At 51.4% G+C, this 19,167-nt stretch overlaps 1 protein-coding gene across 5 annotated transcripts in view; it reads right to left on the bottom strand.

Annotated features, from left to right (window-relative positions):
- Positions 1 to 19,167, bottom strand: part of IST1 (IST1 factor associated with ESCRT-III) — a 615,340-nt gene that overhangs the window by 331,848 nt on the left and 264,325 nt on the right. The gene's annotated exons all lie outside the window — the stretch shown is intronic.

Raw genomic sequence — 19,167 nt, 5'->3', positions numbered from 1 at the left:
GTGATCTTGGACACATTCCGCCTTGCTCTCTCCAAGAGTGGGCCTGGCCTATGAACTTTCTTGCTCTACAGTAGACTCTGCATTTTCTGACTTGATGTGGTTCTTTTAAAAGTGTTGGTATTGTGTGCTTTCCTAATTCTGCCTTTTCCCTCCCCTTTTAACTAACTTATTGGAGTGCCATCTTGGGTTAAGCGCTCACCTGTCTGCAAATAAGTGGTGTTTTAACTAAGACTTGTTCAATAAGTAATCAGGGATGTATATATATTGATAGTGACTGTGTTTGAACTTGCTTGCCATATTAGTGTTAGTGTATTTTACAAGTGTGTTTTTAAATAAATAATTATATACTTTTATACCAAAGCTCTGGTCAGTGTTTTCTTGTGCTACTGTATTTTGGTACCTATTTTGTGTACTCTATATACTGTCTAACTCTTATTGAGAGAAGTCTGGCTGCTCAGCCACAGCTACCAGGTAAATCTGGGTGGAACAGACTGCTACCAATTGGGTTTACTGCCAACACCTGTAGTCCTAAGCCTTTTGCAGTGGTCCCTAAGGGAACTGCACAGGTTTCTGCCAAAGAGGCGTGTTGGATCACACCTCAGGATTCAGGTGGCTAACGCATAACATAAGGGAGCTAAACTCTCCCCTTAAGCGGACAAAACTGGAGCAATTCACCAGGACACACGCACCAGACGTGCAGGCACTGCAGGAGACCCACCTATTGAGGAAGGAACAGAGCCATTTGTGGCTGAAGGGCTTCTCGCAGATACTGTTTGCGTCGGGGCCTACATTGCTTTGAAGGCGGAGAGAAATAGACATATGAGGGGGCTGGAAACTCAGTTGGAAAGGGAGGGTGAGGCCGCGAGGGTGCGATTGAGGGAGACCCCCACAAGGAAAGTGTACAGGAAATATAGGTTAGCGGAGGGCCAACTTGGGATCTGAAGAACCAAAAAGGCAGAAGGGGCAATGCTAAGGGTCAGGCAAATAATTTCTGTGAATGCCAACAAAGCAGACTCACTCCTGGCTCGCCTCCTGAGGGGAATCAGGGAACAGAATGTCATTACGGCCACGAGGGATGAGAGAGGGGAGAGACTCACCCAGACTGAAGAGATAAAGGGGCGACAAGCAAGATTTTACGAATTCCTGTATGCGTCACAGGACCCGCAGCCACAGCCTCAGAGGGACTTCTTGGGGGCCTTGCCCCTCCCCCTGCTATCCCGGGAAATCGGGGAGGAGCTGGGCCGGTCTATCACAGAAGATGAGGTGAGAGCCTCCATAACGTCACTTCCCCCAATTAGGCCCTGGGCCCAGACGGATACCCAGCTTCCTTTTACATAACGTATGAGAAGCATTACTTACCGTAATAGCATTTCTGATGATTGTATCTGCTTAGATTCACATGCTGTGCATATGGTCCGACATCCAGTGGTAACCGCAGAGTATTGCATCTTGTCTTTCGGGACCGAAAGGGGACGTCGGCATAGGTGTGTCTGTAACACTATCCCTATCGTGACGTGTGTAGTACCCAAAATCCCTCACGCACCGAGGTCCCTCCGATTGTATTTTTCTGCCATGAGGGAGCCCAAGGCATTAGTGAGTGAGTACGTAAAGAGAAAAGTAGTAAGAAGTCTATGTTCCTTCCACCCCGAGAGGGGCGGGAGGGAGGGCGCATGTGAATCTAAACAGATACAATCATCAGAAATGCTATTACGGTAAGTAATGCATGTCTTCTGATGCTTGTTAATCTGCTTAGAATCACATGCTGTGCATAGACTAGCTAGCAGTATCCGGAGTTGGAGGTGGGTTGTGAGAAGGAACAGTAGAGAAAAGATGTCTTAGTACTGCTTGTCCTACCTGAGAATCAGACCTAGAATGAGTGTCTAGGCAATAGTGTTTTGTAAAGGTGTGTACAGAACTCCAGGTTGCCGCTTTGCAAATGGACTCGAGAGGAACATTTGCAATGAATGCTATGGATGCCCCAGTGCCTCGAGTAGAATGTGCTCGAAGGGCAGTTCTCTCTTCGCAAGAGTGTAACATAGTGTGATGCATTTGACAATCCACCTTGAGATACCTGATTTAGAGACAGGATCCCCTTCTCTGCTAGCTGCCACTGAAATTAAAAATTGTTTTCTTTTCCTGAGTGATTTCGTTTTTTCAAGGTAGAACATGACTGCCCTGCCCTGTGCACATCTAGTGTGTGTAGGCTTCATTCGGCCATGCCAGTGGGATTCTGGAAGAAAGTGGGTAGTTCGATCGATTGGTTCACATGGAACTTCGAGATGAATTTAGGGGCAAATATGGGATGAGTGCACGGAACTACATACCTTATCCCTGTGGACTGTAACAAAAGGGTCTAAAACAGAAAGAGCTTGTAGTTCGCCAACCCTTCTAATAGAAGTGATAGCTACTAGGAAGGCTGTCTTGTAAGTAAGGTCTTTTACGCATTGGCTCAAAGGGCGATCCCATGAGTCTGGTTAAAATCACATTTAGATCCCATCCAGGAGCTGGGTGAGAAATGAGGGGATGGATTCTCTTAACCCCTTCCATAAAGGCCCTAATAACCGGAATCTTCCACCATGACACCTTCTGTTGTAACGTGGTGTAGGTTGAGAGAGCAGCAAGATGAACCGTTAGAGAATTGAAGACCAGTGCTGCGTCTAACAAATGGGTTAGGTACAGCACAATGTGCGTGGGTGAGCAATCGATGGGATTGACGCCCTTGATATTACACCAGATGACAAAGCGTTTCCATTTACTGGAATAGCAATAGCGGGTGTTAGGTTTCCTAGCTTCCCTGAGTATGTCCATGCATCTCTGAGGGAGCTGTAGGTGTCCAAACTCTATGATCTCAGGAGCCCGGCTGCTAAATTCAGGGTTTGGGGGCACGGGCGTAGGGTCTTTCCCCTGTCCTGAGACATGTTGTACGGGCAGGGCAGCTTGAATGGTGGGGAGAGGGACATTTCCATCAGGTGAGCGAACCAGGGTTGGCGGGCCCACATGGAGGCTACCAGTATCATGGTAACTGGTTCCTGGTGCATCTTGTGCACTATCTTGTTGAGAAGGGGTGTCGGGGGGGAAAAGCGTAGACAAATTTCACCAACCAAGTTATCTAGAGACCGTTCCCCTTGCCCGGTTCTGGGGGTACCTGGAGGCGTAGTCTTTGTATTGGGCATTCTCCTGAGTAGCAAACAGGTCGATCTCTGGGAACCCCCATTCTGCGAAGACGCTGGATACAATGTCTTTTTGCAGTCACCATTGGTATTCTTCTGGCAGAGGAAAATCTCTGCTGAGTACATCTGCTAGAAGATTGAGTTCCCATGGAACATGTTGGGACAACAAAAAAATCTTGTGTTTGAGAGCCCATATCCAAATGTTTTGGGACAGCTTGGATAGCCCTGTAGAGTGAGTGCCCCCCGTTTGTTCAGGCAATACATTGCTGTAGTACTGTCGGTTAAGATCAGCACCGTCTTCCCTTGCAGTTGCACCTGAAAGGCTTTCAATGCTTTGAACACCGCTCATAGCTCCAGTAAGTTTATATGATTGGACGCTACTTGAGGGGACCACACTCCGTGCGCTGTCTGCAGAAGTAGGTGAGCCTCCCACCCCGTGAGAGATGCGTCTGTCGTGAGAGTGGCTTCCACTGCAGGGGTGGTGAAGGTCTTCCCCTTCAGGAGGTTTTCCCTCGACCACCACTGCAGAGAGAGAACGAGGGCTGGCGAGACAACTACCAGATCTTCCCATTGTCCGCTGGCCTGACACCACTGGCTGTTGAGCCACTCTTGCATGGGACGCATACGCAGCCGCGCGTGGGGAACCAAGTATATACATGAAGCCATCATCCCTAGCAACCGCATGGCTTTGCATACTGTCACCTCTCGACTGGCTACATATTGAGGAATCTGAGAGAGCATGTTCTGAACCCTCTCGCTGGAGGGGAAGACAAGACCGTCTTCCGTCCGAATTAGTGCTCCCAGGAATTGTTTTACTTGGCTGGGGGACTAGGTTGGACTTCTTTTCGTTGATTGAAAAGCCCAGGCTGAAGAGGAGATCTACTGTTTTTTGGGTGTTCGAAAAACAAGTGTCGAAGGAGTCCCCCGTAATGAGCCAGTCGTCGAGGTAAGGGTAAACTGGGATGAATAGTACTGCCGCCACTGCCAGGACTTTGGTAAACATCCTTGGCGACGAGACGATGCCGAAGGGGAGTACTTTGAACTGGTAGTGTTTGTCCTGGATCATGAACCTTAGGTATTTTCTGTACGCTGGCAACATTGTAATATGAAAGTATGCATCTTTCATATCCAATGTTGCCATGAAGTCCCCCCGTTTCAGCAATGGGATCACTTCCTGTAGTGTTAACATGCAAAACGTCTGGGGTTTTATGAACTTGTTCGCTGGGCGCAGATCTAGAACAGGACGCATGCTGAGATCCTTTTTGGGTACAAGGAAGTACACTGAATAAATACCCTTGTTTACCTGAAGAATAGGGACGGCTTCTAAGGCGTCCTTTCCCAGCAGTGCTTCCACTTCTTGAATCAGGATGTTTAGATGGTCCGGTGAAAGGCGCCGTGAGCGCGGCGGTCTGAACTGTGGAGGTCGGGAGAATTCCATGCAATAACCGTGGGCGACCGCCTTTAAGACCCACTGGTCGGAAGTTATCCCCTCCCATGCCTTAAGGAAAGATGTTAATCGCCCCCCGACCGGGGAGACATGTGAGGGGACCTGGACCTGATGGTCATTTTTGACCTGAGGCTGTGGCTCCGCTGGGATTGGGGCCTCTGCCTCTACCTTTGCTGCGTTTCTGACCCCTTGAGGGATAGTAAGAGGGGCTTCCAGATGTTTGGTTCGTGTTGAAGCTGCCCATGCCGTAGTTGTTTTGACTGGCACAAGCTTGTCCTCGAAAGGACCGCCGAGAGTTATTACCCCTCTGTGAAGAGGGTTTTTGTGTAATTTGTTGCAGAGACTTTAAGGTCTCATGCTGCTTCTTGGCTGTCACCAACGTTCATCAACTGCTTTCCCAAAGAGGTTACACTCTTCGATCGGCTTATTAATGAGGGAGGTCTGAGTTTCAGGTCTAAATCCCGATGTACGCAGCCATGCTGTCTTTTCAGAAGAGTCCCTTGTGCAAGGGATCTGCCAGATGTTTTGCAGTGTCCAGGATGTTTTTAACCACATTCTGGTTAACCAGTTTTCCTTCCGCAACAATGGTGAGAAGCTTGGTAATGGCAGGTTCCGGGACCTCCTGAAGGCCTTCTTGGAGCAGGTTCCATTGGGCATCAGCATAGCTTGCTAATAGCGTACTGTTATTAGCAACCCGAATGGTATATGCAGCTGCTGACGTGACACGTTTGCTTAGGGCATACAATCTTTTGGACTCCTTGTCCGGAGGTGATTCTCCCGTGGCAAGGGGTACCCCTGCCCTCTTAAGAGTGGTGGTCACTACCAGTGAGTCCGGGATGGCATGCCCCTTGATATATAGAGGGTCGGGAGGAGAAGGCCGAAATAAATTTTCGACTCTCGGGTTCACGGCCCTTGTCTGGGCAGGTGTAACTAAAGATTGAGCTATCCGCCTCTTAACAGAGTTAAGGAGGGGAATGGATTGACTTGCCGGAGGTTTTTCCTTAATAATGTCCTCCACAAAATCCTGCTCAGGCAAAGCCTCTTCAGTGGCAATTTTGAAGGATTCTGCTGCTTTTTTCAACATGGTGTTGAAAGCCATTTGGTCATCCACAGGGGAGGCCTGGCAAGCCGGGGTGGAAGGAGGAGAATCGATGCACAAAATATCAGAGTCCTGATCTTGATGTGACCAAGGATCCTGTCCTTCCTGCTGGGTTTCCTCCCAGTTTTCCGTCGCCTCCTGTTGATCTTCTTCATAATTTTTGAGAAAAGAGGATGATTCTTCTTCAGTATAGATGTCCCTGTATGTGTCTATGTGGACCATGTCTTCCTGTTGGAAAACCTGAGGCTGAACATCTTGTATTTGAAGCTTAGGGTCTACCCAAGCCTTTTTCTGCAGAGGCTGGTCAGCAGAACTGATAATATGCTCCAGCCGATCCATACATCCCTCAAACTTTTCAGTCGTCCATTTAAAGGACCCAAATGGGCCCAGGTGAGGAGAAGAATAAGTTACTCTCTTACCTGGTAACGTTCTTTCGATGGGATGGACCGACGACGTATTCCATATCTATGACAGTATCACCACAGCTGTGCTGCTTCAGAAAATCTTCGGAGTCTGCGTTCTGCGTCGATGACGTTGATACGCCGCCCTCGAGGACCTCCACCGACGGCCGACGTCACTGGATGTTATAAGTAGGACGCACGACACCCTTCGACTGAGTTGTAGTTTTTTCCCAGAATGTGTGCCACCAGTCTTCTGCCAGTCTTACACACAAAGCCTTGTGGAAACGAAAGCTGCAATCGCATAAAAAATTCTGTAGCGGGGAAAGCAGGGAGGGAGCGATATGTAATACGTCGTCGGACCATTCCATCAAAATAACGTTACCATGTAAGCGAGTAACTTGTTCTTCGAGGGGATTGGGTCCTCCGACGTATTCCATATCTATGACAGACTCCCAAAGCAGTACCAATGCAAGGAGGTGGGAAATTAATTTTAGAAAACAGAAATTTAGCATGCCCAATCAAATTGCGGAGTAAAGGACCGCCTTGCCAAAGGCCAGATCCTGCCCCCGGATGGAATCGAGGGAGTAGTGATGTACAAAAGTATGTACCAAAGCCCAGGTGGCTGCATCACAGATGTTACGAATAGGAACACCCCTCTGCAGGGCAGTAGAGGCAGCCATATCCCTGGTAGAATGGGCCCGTAAGCCGACCAGTGGGTCCTTACCCGCCAAGCGGTAACACTCAGAGATAGCCAAAATAATCCAACGAGACAAAGTCTGTTTCGTCACAGCCTGTCCCAAACGCTTTCCAGCATAACCAATGAAGAGCCGTTCGTCCACTCTGACCCGGGACATGCGTGAAATATAAAAGCTTAACGCTCTCCTAGGATCAAGCCTATGGAGCCTCTCCTCTTCCTTACCAGGATGCGGAGGAGGATAAAATGCCGGAAGAACACCTTCTGTCCTTATGAAACACAGTGAAGGGTGGCTTAACTGAAAGTGCCTGTAACTCACTCACTCTGCGAGCGGAAGTGACCGCAACTAAAAATACAGTTTTAAGAGTTAAAAGAGTTAAGTCTCAAAGGGCATGAATGCAAAGGTTCAAACGGAGCACCCATCAGAAACTTGAGAACAAGGCTCAAATCCCAACTGGGCACCTGGAAAGGTGACGGAGGGAAACACATTAGTGAGCCCTTTCAGAAACTGAGAAATTAAAGGAATTTTAAAATAGGAACACTCTTCAGACGAGCGCTTAAATATGGACAGCGCCGCCAGGTAACCTTTAATGGTACCCACTTGAAGGGCCCTGTGGGCCAAAAAAGCAAAAAAGACAGAACCATGGGAATTTCACATGCAAAAGGATCCACATTCTTAACCGTGCACCAGTCGCAGAACTTTCTCCAACGGCACAGAGACTTTGTTGCGGGCCTTCTGGCCGAAAGCAATACCTCCATCACGTCTTCAGGGAGGTCCCAATCCTTATACCTCAACCTTTCAGAAACCAAGCGTGAAGGTTGAGGGACCTGACCTCTGGATGGAGAACCTGACCCCCCCCCCTCCCGTGAGAGCAGATCGTCTCGGTAGGGAAGACGACGTGGAGGGCAGATGGACAAGTCGAGAAGGTCCGGGTACCACGTCCTCTGGGCCCATGCCGGAGCAATGAGGATCATCCGGGAACCGAACCTCCATAACCTCCGCAGTACTTGCGGGATGACGGGGACTGGAGGAAACGCGTACAGCAGTGGGAATGACAACTCCACCACGAACGCGTCTCCTAAGGCTCCGTTTGGAGGAAATTCCCGCAAGCAGAACCTCTCGCACTTCCGGTTGACACTGGAGGCAAAGAGATCCACTTGAGGGGTCCCCCAAAGGGCAAAGATCTCCAGGAGAATCTCCTGAGCCAACTCCCACTCGTGAGAGATCGCGCTCTGCCTGCTCAGAGTGTCCGCCGTCTCGTTTTCCTCTCCTGCCAGATGAACTGCCGAGATCGAAACTTCCTGCTGGATTCGCCAGAACCAGAGCTGCATCGCCTCCCTGCACAGAGGAAGTGACCCTGCCCCCCCTTTTTGTTGAGGTAGTGCATGGCCACTGTGTTGTCCGTCAGGATCAGGACATTCTTTCCTCGCACAGTCGGCAGAAAAGCCTTCAGGGCTAGCCTGACGGCCCTCAGCTCCAATAGATTGATTTGGAGTCTGGACTCCGACGGAGACCAACGGCCGCTGACTGTGAACTCGTTGGCATGAGCTCCCCATCCTGTGAGGGACGCGTCCGTCACGATCGTCACCTCTGGCCAGGGCAGCCAAAATGGAGCCCCCCCCCCCCTCATCAGATTGCCTTCGTCGGCCCACCACAGAAGGTCCTGGGCGACCGAAGAGGGCACCTGAACAGGGTCCCCATCCTGCCGGAGGACTGAGACCACTGGAGCTTGAGTGCCCATTGCAAAGATCTCATCCGCAACCTGACCTCTGGCACCAGAAGAATGCAGGATGCCATGAGGCCGAGCAGTCTCAAGTACTCGAACGCTGGGCGAGTCTGGGCAAGTTGAAACTGCTGAATGTGATGATCCCTCACCTGGGGAGGAAAACACTGCCCCAGGGACATGTCGAGCACAGCTCCGATGTACTGGAGCCTCTGAGTTGGTGCCAAATGGGACTTCTTTAAGTTGGGGGAGAAGCCCAGCTCGTGGAGCGAGTGGCAGGTGACTGACAAGATGATCCAGGACTTGCTCGGGAGAGCGCACCCTGATCAAGCAATCGTCCAGGTAGAGGTAGATGTGAATCCCCCCTTTCCTGAGATGCGCTGCCACCACTACCATGAGCTTGGTGAAGACCCTCGGGCGGAGGTCAATCCAAACGGCGGGACCCGAAACTGAAAGTGCGAGTCGCCAACCGCGAACCTCAGGTACTTCTTGTGCTTTGGATGGATCGGCACATGAAAATAAGTGTCCTTGAGGTCGCGAGACACCAACCAGTCCTGAAGTTGAAGGGCCTGGAGGACTTGAGACAGAGTAACCATCTTGAACTTGTCCTTCCTGAGGAGTTTGTTCAAACCGCGCAAGTCCATGATGGGTCTCAATCCCCCGTCTTTCTTGGAAATCAAAAAATAAGGGCAATAACATCCCTTGTTCCTCTCTGCTACAGGCACCAGTTCTATAGCGCCTTTCTCCAGCAGGGATTGAATTTCCTGCGCAAGGAGCGGATCCGGACTCTTCAAAGAGAGATTCCCTGGTGGATTGTCTTGAGGCCTCTGCTGGAAAGGAAGACAGTAGCCGTGGGTTATGATCTCCAGAACCCACACATCTGAAGTAATGGCCCGCCACTCTGCATGATGCTGCGCCAGCCTTCCCCAACCGGCGAACCATGGGACATGGCCTCATGACTGAGCTGAAGCGTTGCCTGAGGGCAAAGAGGCAACAGCCTGAGCGGCCTTGGCACCTCGAGTACCTTGTTTTCCACCTCTGGCACTCCTACAGTGGCCCCTTTAACTGGCAGCTCCTCTCGCTTTATCAAAGGTGAGTAATAACGAAAGGAACCTCCCCTCCATTGCTGTCCCCTAGGACGAAAAGGCGGAGGTTGTCGAACTGCAGCGCCCAACGACTTCACTGCAGATTTTGTCTGCATCCTCTCAAGGCTCTCATCAGCCTTGCTGCCAAAAAGATGTTCCCCGTCAAAGGGCATGTTGAGGAGCCGGGCCTGCACATCGGGAGCAAACCCCGACTTCCGCAACCACGCAAACCTGCGTATCACGGTGCTCGCTGACGTAATCTGCCATGTCCAAACCCGACTGAACGGCCTCACACATGGCATCCTTGCCATCCTGAACCATGGCAAGGAAACCATCCCGTTCGTCCCCTTCGGGAATATGTTCAGCCGCCAAGGAAACAGTTCCACAGAGTGTGCGTGAAACGAGACAAGGCACATATGGAGTTGGCCGACTGAAGCGCCATACCCCTGCAGAAAACACTTTCTTCGCGCAGCCGTCAAAGCGCTTGTCGTCCGTATCAGGAGGGATGGTAGGGTACGACGCCTGCTTTGCCGGGGTGGTAGCCGCCTGCACCACCAAACATTCCTGAGTAGGGTGCTTGGACAAGTAGCATGGGTCACTACTGGCTGGGCGATATTTTTGCGGCAAAGATTGCTCACTGCCGGGAGACTTTCCGGGCAGTCCAAGCCGCCGCCACCCTCCTCTGTAGAGCCATATGAAACGGCAATACTGGGTCAGTTGGTGGACCAATGTCGAGGATATCCATCAGGTCATCCTGAAAAAAACTCCCCTGGGGGAGCAGACCACCCTAAGTACTCGGTGACCCTTGACATAAGGCGCCGGTACGAAGAATCAGCATGAGTGCCAGGCTTAGGCCTACAAAACTCCACCTCCGGAGAGGTGTCCAGCCCACTAGCATCATGCAGGGACTGCCTCAGGTCCTCAAACTGGCTATGGCCCGAGAGAATCTTGTCTGGCACCGTGTCAGGCACCATGCCATCAGAGCCTTCATGCACCTCTGAAATGAACTCCAGATGGTGGTAAGAAGGCACAGAACTGGAACCAAAGCCATGCTTGACCCTGGCCAGAGCCTTTCTAGGTGGTTCCCCCGAGCCACGGGGTACCCCAGTCGACACAGCCTCGAAAGGCGTCGAGCAAATCGGCGCCAGCGTTGAGAATCGGCGATGACGACAGACGCGGCGCCGACAGGATCGATGGCGTCAACACAGGCCCTGAAGGCGGAGCCCCGAGCGTGTCCTTCGACACCCTGGGCGCCGACTACTTCCTCGGAGGAGGAGCCTCGAGAGAGAGTCCGTGGACGACCTCGGCGCGACAGGCGTCGATGTCTTCCTCGAAGACCTCACAGGTTCACACGGTCTCGAGATTCGAGAATCGCCAACATTTTCTTCCCGAAGGAAGTCCATTCCTCCGGTGTCGCATGCTTGGTGGGGTAAGCGACCCGCCGGCGGGCAGAGTCCTCGGATGAGGACAGGGAAGGAGACCGATGACGGCGCTTCCGGGAGTGCCTTGAAGAGGCAGAGGAGTGGCGAGACCGACTCCGGGACCGAGACCCACTGGACTTCCGACACCAAGAGTCGCCCCTCGAGTCGTCCGTCGAAAGCCCTGCAGCCCTCGACTTCCGGGGCTTGGACACCTTACCCACCAATAACTTCTTCTTGCGCTCCCGCAAGGCTTTCAACGTGAGCGACTGCCAGTCGACACAGTCATCCATGTCATGGGACTCCCCGAGGCACTAGAGGCAGCGTTGTGCGAGTCCGTGACTGACATCTTGGACCCAAAGTCCCCGCACTTCTTAAAGCCCGGACGCGGCGTGGAAGACGAGGTAGACATCTTCACGAAGAAATCTTTCACAAACACCAAACAGGTTAGAAGAACCGAGAAAACAACAGAAACTCCAAAGTGCCGAGGTGCGCCGAGATTCCCGAAGCAAACACGTTCGCGGAAAAAACAGAACTGAGGCTACGGGCGTCATGCGTCCTACTTTTAACATCCAGTGACGCCGGCCGTCGGAGGAGGTCCTCGAGGGCGGCGTATCGACACAGGACGCAGACGCCAAAGATTTTCCAAAGCAGCACAGCTGTGGTGATTAGTGCATTAGTTATGGAATACGTCAGAGGACCCAATCCCCTCGAAACAACGTTCTCTGCCCTATGGCGTCGAGAGGAAATTCTCAGGGTGTCTTGGAGAGACTCTTGACTATCCACGCAAGTGTCATCAGAATAGCGGCCCAAGTCTGTCGAACATTTTTCCGCGGCCTGGCCCATAACTTTCGGCGGGACCGGAATAAGGCCCACCGCCGCTGCAATCCTACCGATGCCCTTCCGGATAGTAACCGAATCGTCGTGAGACAAAGCCTCCAATGATGTAATGGTAGCAGAAATGCCGTCCGTGGCACCAGAAGGCCCAGCGGTTGGTTTGCCGGGTAGAGGCCTAGTCGTAGTTTTCGGGCCTATTGAGGCCTTGGAAATCGTCGAAGTTTCAGATTCCAAAACTTAGGCGTGTGTAGATTGGGGAGTAGCGCCCTTATTAGTTTTCGTTTGCCCAGTCGTCATGCGCTGCTGCGGATGCGGGGAAGGCTTTGGATCTACCTGATCCGATAGAACGGTCAAAATTTTCGACAGACCCGTTGGTGCTTTCGCCTTTTTCGACGAAGACGTCGAAGATGGCGTAGGGGTTGTGTGTTTAGTGCCATGTGTATGTACACCCTTGTCGCTGGGTGTAGTCCCTGTAGCAAGACCACAGTCGAGCCTGGAAGGGTCGGGGACGGGCGTGGCGGACCTAGAAGTGTTCACCGAAAGGTCTATACATCCGCATTGGATGTTTGGTCTTCCGAAGTACCCCTGTCACTTTCGGCTGGTGTTACGGTAGGGGAGGGAGGCTCCACGCGTGACATGCCGTACGCGGCCCACCGCTTTACACAGCGATCCTTAAGGGTTTTAGGCTTAAGGAGTTTGCAAGCCGAACACCGCTTTTCGTCGTGCTCTACGGTAGACAGGCGTTGCACGTCCTGTGCTCGTCCTTCCAAGGATATCTGACCCTACACTTAGGGCAGAATCTAAAAGGAGTCCTTTCCATAGCGAAAGGGAAGGATGACCAGACCGAAAGGGAAAAAAGTGGAAAGGAGGAAAGACATAACAACAATATGGCCACCTCGAACCCACTCTCCCTACTGTATAGGTTGACCAGAGTGTCCGACAAGTGGAAAGGCGGCCGCCGGATCTTAGGCGCCGAAACCACAGCCGTAGACGATTCTCCCGTAGTCTTCGTCGAAGATGTTCTCATTAGGCGAAGTGACTTAACGGGGCATAAACCCAAAATTCGGTAAAGATAAAACATGCATTACTTACCGTAAAAGCATTTCTGATGATTGTATCTGCTTAGATTCACATGCTGTGCATATGGTCCGACATCCAGTGGTAACCGTGGAGTATCGCATCTTGTCTTTCGGGGGACCGAAAGGGGACGTCGGCATAGGCGTGTCTAAAACACTATCCCTATCGTGACGTGTGTAGTACCCAAAATCCCTCACGCGCCAAGGTCCCTCCGATTGTATTTTTTCTGCCATGAGGGAGCCCAAGGCTATAGTGAGTGAGTACATGAAGAGAGAAAGTAGTAAGAAGTCTATGTTCCTTCCACCCCGAGCAGGGAGGTAGGGAGGGCGCATGTGAATCTTTTACGGTAAGTAATGCATGTCTTCTGATGCTTGCTAATCTGCTTAGAATCACATGCTGTGCATAGACTAGCGAGCAGTACCCGGATTTGGAGCTGGGTTGGGAGAAGGAACAGTAGAAAAAGATGTCTTAGTACTGCTTGTCCCACCTGAGAATCAGACCTAGAATGAGTGTCTAGGCAATAGTGTTTTGTAAAGGCGTGTACAGAACTTCAGGTTGCCGCTTTGCAAATGGACTCTAGGGGAACATTTGGAATGAATGCTATGGATGCCCCAGTGCCTCGAGAAGAATGTGCTCTAGGCTTGAAGGGCAGTTCTCTCTTTGCAAGAGTGTAACATAGTGTGATGCATTTGACAATCCACCTTGATATTGCTGATTTAGAGACAGGATCCCCTTCTCTAACAGCTGCCACTGAAACAAAGAATTGTTTAGTTTTCCTCAGTGGTTTAGTTCTATCCATGTAGAACATGACTGCCCTGCGCACATCTAGTGTGTGAAGGCTTCTTTCGGCCATGTTAGTAGGACTCTGGAAGAACGTGGGTAGTTCGATTGACTGGTTCACATGGAACTTTGAAATAAATTTCGGTGCAAATCTGGGATGAGTGCGCAGAACTACCTTATCTTTGTGGACTGTAACAAAGGGGTCCAAAACCGAGAGGGCATGTAGTTCGCTAACTCTTCTGATAGAAGTGATAGCTACTAGAAAGGCTGTTTTGTAAGTCAGGTCTTTCAGACTAGCTTTATGCATAGGCTCAAAACGGGGTCCCATGAGCCTAGTTAAAACCACGTTTAGATCCCACCCAGGGGCTGGGTGAGTGATGGGGGATAAATTCTTTTAACCCCTTCCATAAAGGCTTTAATCACAGTTATTTTCCACCACAACGACTTCTGCTGTGACGTGGTGTAGGCTGACAACGCTGTTAGGTGAACCTTTAAGGAATTCAAGTCTAACCCAGAGTCCAACAGATGGGTTAGATATAACACAATGTGTGAAGGCGAGCAATCAGTGGGATCGACGCCATTGGAACTGCACCAGATGACAAAAGGTTTCCATTTGCTGGCATAGCAATAACGTGTGTTCGGCTTTCTTGCCTCCCTCAGTATGTCCATGCATCTTTGAGGGAGTTGTAGATGTCCAAACTCTATGACCTTAGGAGCCAGGCTGCTAAATTCAGAGTTTGTGGGCATGGGATCAGAGTCTCCCCCCTGTCCTGAGACATGTTGTACGGGCAGGGCAGCTTGACTGGTGGGGAGAGGGACATTTCCATCAGGTGCGCGAAACAAGGTTGGCGGGCCCACATGGGAGCCACCAGAATCATGGTGACTGGTTCCTGGTGCATCTTGTGTACTATCTTGTTCAGAAGGGGAGTCGGGGGGGAAAAGCGTAGACAAATTTCCCCGACCAAGTTATCCAGAGACCGTTCCCCTTGGATCGGTTCTGGGGGTACCTGGAGGCGTAATCTTGGCAATGGGGGTTCTCCTGAGAAGCGAACAGGCCGATCTCTGGAAACCCCCATTCTGCGAAGCCGTTGGATACAATGTCTTCATGCAGTCACCATTCGTACTCTTCTGGCAGAGGAAAATCTCTGCTGAGTAGGTCTGCCAGAAGATGGAGTTCCCCTGGAACATGTTGGGATATCAGGAACATCTTGTGTTTGAGAGCCCATATCCAGATGTTTTGGGACAGCTTGGATAGCCCTGGAGAGTGAGTGCCCCCCTGTTTGTTCAGGTAATACATTGCTGTTGTGCTGTCGGTTAGGACCAGCACCGTCTTCCCTTGCAGTTGCTCCTGAAAGGCTTTCAATGCTTTGAACACTGCTAGTAGCTCCAGTAGGTTTATATGGTTGGACGCTACCTGAGGGGACCACACTCCGTGCGCTGTCTGTTGAAGCAGGTGAGCCCCCACCCTGTGAGAGATGAGTCTGTCGTGAGAGTGGCTTCCACTGCAGGGGTGGTCAAGGTCTTCCCCTTCAAGAGGTTCTCCCTCGACCACCACTGCAGAGAAAGAACGAGGGCTGGCGAGACAACTACCAGATCTTCCCATTGTCCGCTGGCCTGACAGCACTGGCTGTTGAGCCACTCTTGCATGGGACGCATGCGCAGCCGCGCGTGGGGAACCAAGTATATGCATGACGGCATCATCCCTAGCAAACGCATAGCTTTCCGTATCGCCACCTGTCGACTGGCTACATACTGAGGAACCTAAGAGAGCATGTTCTGAACCCTCTCGCTGGAAGGGAAGACTAGACCGTCTTCCGTACGAATTAGAGCCCCCAGGAACTGTTTTACTTGGCTGGGGGCTAAGCTGGATTTCTTTTTGTTGATAGAAAATCCCAGGCTGAACAGTAGGTCTACTGTCTTTTGGGTGTTCGAAAAACAAACGTCGAACGAGTCCCCCGTGATGAGCCAATCGTCGAGGTAAGGGTAAACTGGAACTGAAAGTCTGCGCAGTTGTGCCGCTGCCACTGCCAGGAACTTGGTAAACACCCTTGGCGCCGAGGCTATGCCAAAGGGGAGTACTTTGAACTGGTAGTGTTTGTCCTGAATCACGAACCTTAGGAATTTTCTGTGAGCTGGCAGCATTGAAATATGAAATTATGGATCTTTCATATCCAATGTTGTCATGAAGTCCCCCTGTTTTAGCAATAGGATCACCTCTTGCAGTGTTACCAGGCAAAACTTCTGGGGCTTTATGAACTTGTTCGCTGGGTGCAGGTCTAGAGCAGGACGCATGATGAGATCCTTTTTGGGTACAAGGAAGTACACTGAATAGATACCCTCGTTTACCTGAAGAATCGGGACGGCTTCTATGGCGTCCTTTCCCAGCAGCGCTTCCACCTCTTGGATCAGGATCTGCAGATGTTCCGGTGAAAGGCGTCGATGTTTCGGCAGTCTGAACTGTGGACGTCGGGCAAATTCCACGCAGTAACCATGGGCGACCGTCTTTAAAACCCACTGGTCTGAAGTTATCCCCTCCCATGCCTTGAGGAAAGATGTTAATCGCCCCCCGATCGGGGAGACATGGGAGGGGACCTGAACTTGGTGGTCATTTCTGACCCGAAGTTGACGCTCCTCTGGAATTGGAGCCTCTGCCTCTATTCTTTCCGCGCTTCTGACCCCTCTGGGGGTAGTAAGTGGGGCTTGCAGCAGGTTGACTTGAGTTGAAGTTGCCCGTGCCGAAATTATTTTGAGCGGCGCGGTCTTGTGCTCGAAAGGACAGCCGAGAATTACTGCCCATCTGTGAAGAGGGTTTTTGGGAAATCTGGTGCAGCGACTTAATAGTCTTGTGCTCCTTCTTGGCTGTCTCCAACGCATCGTCTACCGCCTTCCCGAAGAGGTTGGCCTCTTCGATGGGTTTGTTGATAATGGATGCCTGAGTCTCATGCCTGAAGCCTGACGTGCGCAGCCACGCGTGTCTCTTTAGGAGAGTACCCTGTGCGAAAGACCTGCCTGCTGTCTCTGCGGTGTCCAGGGTATTCTCTACAACATTCTGATTGGCAAGTTTGCCCTCCGAGACAATGGCGAGAAGCTTGGCTCTGGTTGGTTCCGGAACCTCCTGAAGGCCTTCCTGTAGTAGGTTCCATTGGGCGTCGACGTAGCTTGCCAGTAACGTCGTGTTATTGGCAATCCGGACGGTATAGGCCGCCGCAACCCGTTTGCCTAAGGCATACAACCTTTTGGACTCCTTGTCCGGGGGTGACTCTCCCGTGGCAAGGGGAACCCCTGCTCTCTTGCAAGTGTTGGTCACCACCAGCAAGTCTGGGATTGCGTGTCCTTTGATATAAAGCGGGTCGGTGGGGGAGGGCCGGAAACGTTTTTCGACCCTTGGGTTCACAGCCCTAGTCTAAGCGGGTGTGAGTAAGGAAGGGGCCAGCCGTCTCTTTACAGAGCTCAAGAGAGGGATAGACTGGCTTGCCGGAGGCTTTTCATTAATAATGTCCTCCGCGAAATCTTGTTCGGGCAAGGCTTCAAGCATGGCAATTTTAAAGAATTCCGCTGCTTTTTTCAACATGTTGTTGAAAGCCATTTGATCATCCACCGGGGAAGCTTGTCGAATCGGGGTGGATGGGGGAGAGTCGAGGCAAACGATATCAGAATTGTGATCATCCTGCTGGGTATCCTCCCAGTTGTCCATTGCCCCTTGATCTTCCCCATAGTTGTCCAGAAAAGAAGCCTCCTCTTCTTCTGTATAGATGTCTCTATACGTGTCCCTCTGGACATCTTCTAGATAGTCAACATGGTGTTGGACATCTTGTGTTTGAGAGTTAGGCTCTACCTGAGCTTTTTTCGGCAGAGGTTGATCAGAAGCCCTGAAAAACTGCTCCAGCCGATCCATACACCCCTCAAATTGCTCCGTGGTCCACTTGGATGACCCAAACGGACCTAGCTGAGTAGGAACCGGGTTCTCCGCCCTAAGGCGTTGAGAGGATCTCCTCAGGGTGCCTGAGAGGGGTACCTGGCTTTCTTCGTAAGAGTCTTCGGGATCGTCTTCCAAATCCGTCGAAAACCTTTCGGTGGATTGGCCCATAACTGTGGGCGGAACTGGTACTAGGCCCACCGCGGTAGCAATCCTATTGATGCTCTTACGGATAATCACTGAATGTTCGGGAGACAACGCCTCTGATGATGTGTCGGCAGTGAAAATGTCTTCCGCGGCTCCAGAAGGGCCAGCGGATGGCTTCTCGGGTAAAGGCCTACTCGCAGTTTTCGGGCCTGTACAGGCCTTGGAAACCTTGGAACCCGTCGAAGTTTCTTGTTCAGAAACTTCGGCGTGTGTAGTTTGGGGAGTAGCGCCCTTGTTATGTTTGTTATGCCCAGTCGTCATGCGCTGCTGCAGATGCGGGGAAGGCTTCGGATCAGATCGATCCGATGACGCTTTCGCCTTCTTCGACGAAGTCGTCGAGGAGGGCGCTTGGGTTGTGAGCTTTGTGCGGTGCGATTGTACGCCCCTGTCACTGGGTGTGGTGCATGTAGCAATACCGGAGTCGAGCCTGGAATGGTCGGGGACGGGCATGGCGGCTCTAGAATAGTCCGCCTCAAGGTCTCTAACGTCCGCATTGGACGTTTGGTCATCCGATGTACCCCCGTCACTTTCGGCTGGTGTCAGGGGAGGGAGGCTCCACGCGTGACATACCGTACACGGCCCACCGATTCAACCGGCGCTCCTTAAGGATTTTAGGTTTAAGGAGTTTACACGCCGAACACCGCTTCTCATCGTGCTCTAGGGGGAGACAAGAGTTACACGATGTGTGCTCGTCTTTCCACGGATATCTGACCCTACACACAGGGCAGAATCTAAATGGAGTCCTTTCCATAGCGGAAGGGTGACCAGACCAAAAAGGAAAGAAGTGGAAAAGAGGAAAGACATCATAGCAGTATGGCAAACCCCGAGCCCACTCTCCCTACTGTGTAGGCCTGCCAGAAGGCCCGACCACGTGGAAGTCCGAACGCCGGATCTTAGGCGCCAGAACCCACAGACGTAGACGATTCCCCCGTAGTCTTCGTCGAAGATGTTCTTGATGGGCGAAGTGACTTAACGGGATTAAACCGACAATTCGGTAAGATAAACAATGTCTCATGAAGAGCTCCGCTATAGGGCGACCAGTTATCTGGGCGGAAAAAAACAATCTGAGGGACCTCGGCGCGTGTGGGATTTTGGGTACTACACACGTCACGATAGGGATAGTGTTTCAGACACGTCTATGCCTACGTCCCCTTTCGGTCCCCCGAAAGACAAGATGCAATACTCCGTGGTTACCACTGGATGTTGGACCATATGCACAGCATGTGATTCTAAGCAGATTAACAAGCATCAGAATACCAATTATTGACCCCGCATCTCACGCAGATGTTCAATGCGTTTGGGTCGATGGGCA

Source organism: Ambystoma mexicanum, chromosome 1q (assembly GCF_040938575.1).
Source record: "Ambystoma mexicanum isolate Mex_15411 chromosome 1q, UKY_AmexF1_1, whole genome shotgun sequence".
In the NCBI taxonomy this organism is placed as follows: Eukaryota; Metazoa; Chordata; class Amphibia; order Caudata; family Ambystomatidae; genus Ambystoma; species Ambystoma mexicanum.
Note: the sequence above shows the minus strand (reverse complement) of the source record. Positions and strands in the feature narration are given on the sequence as shown.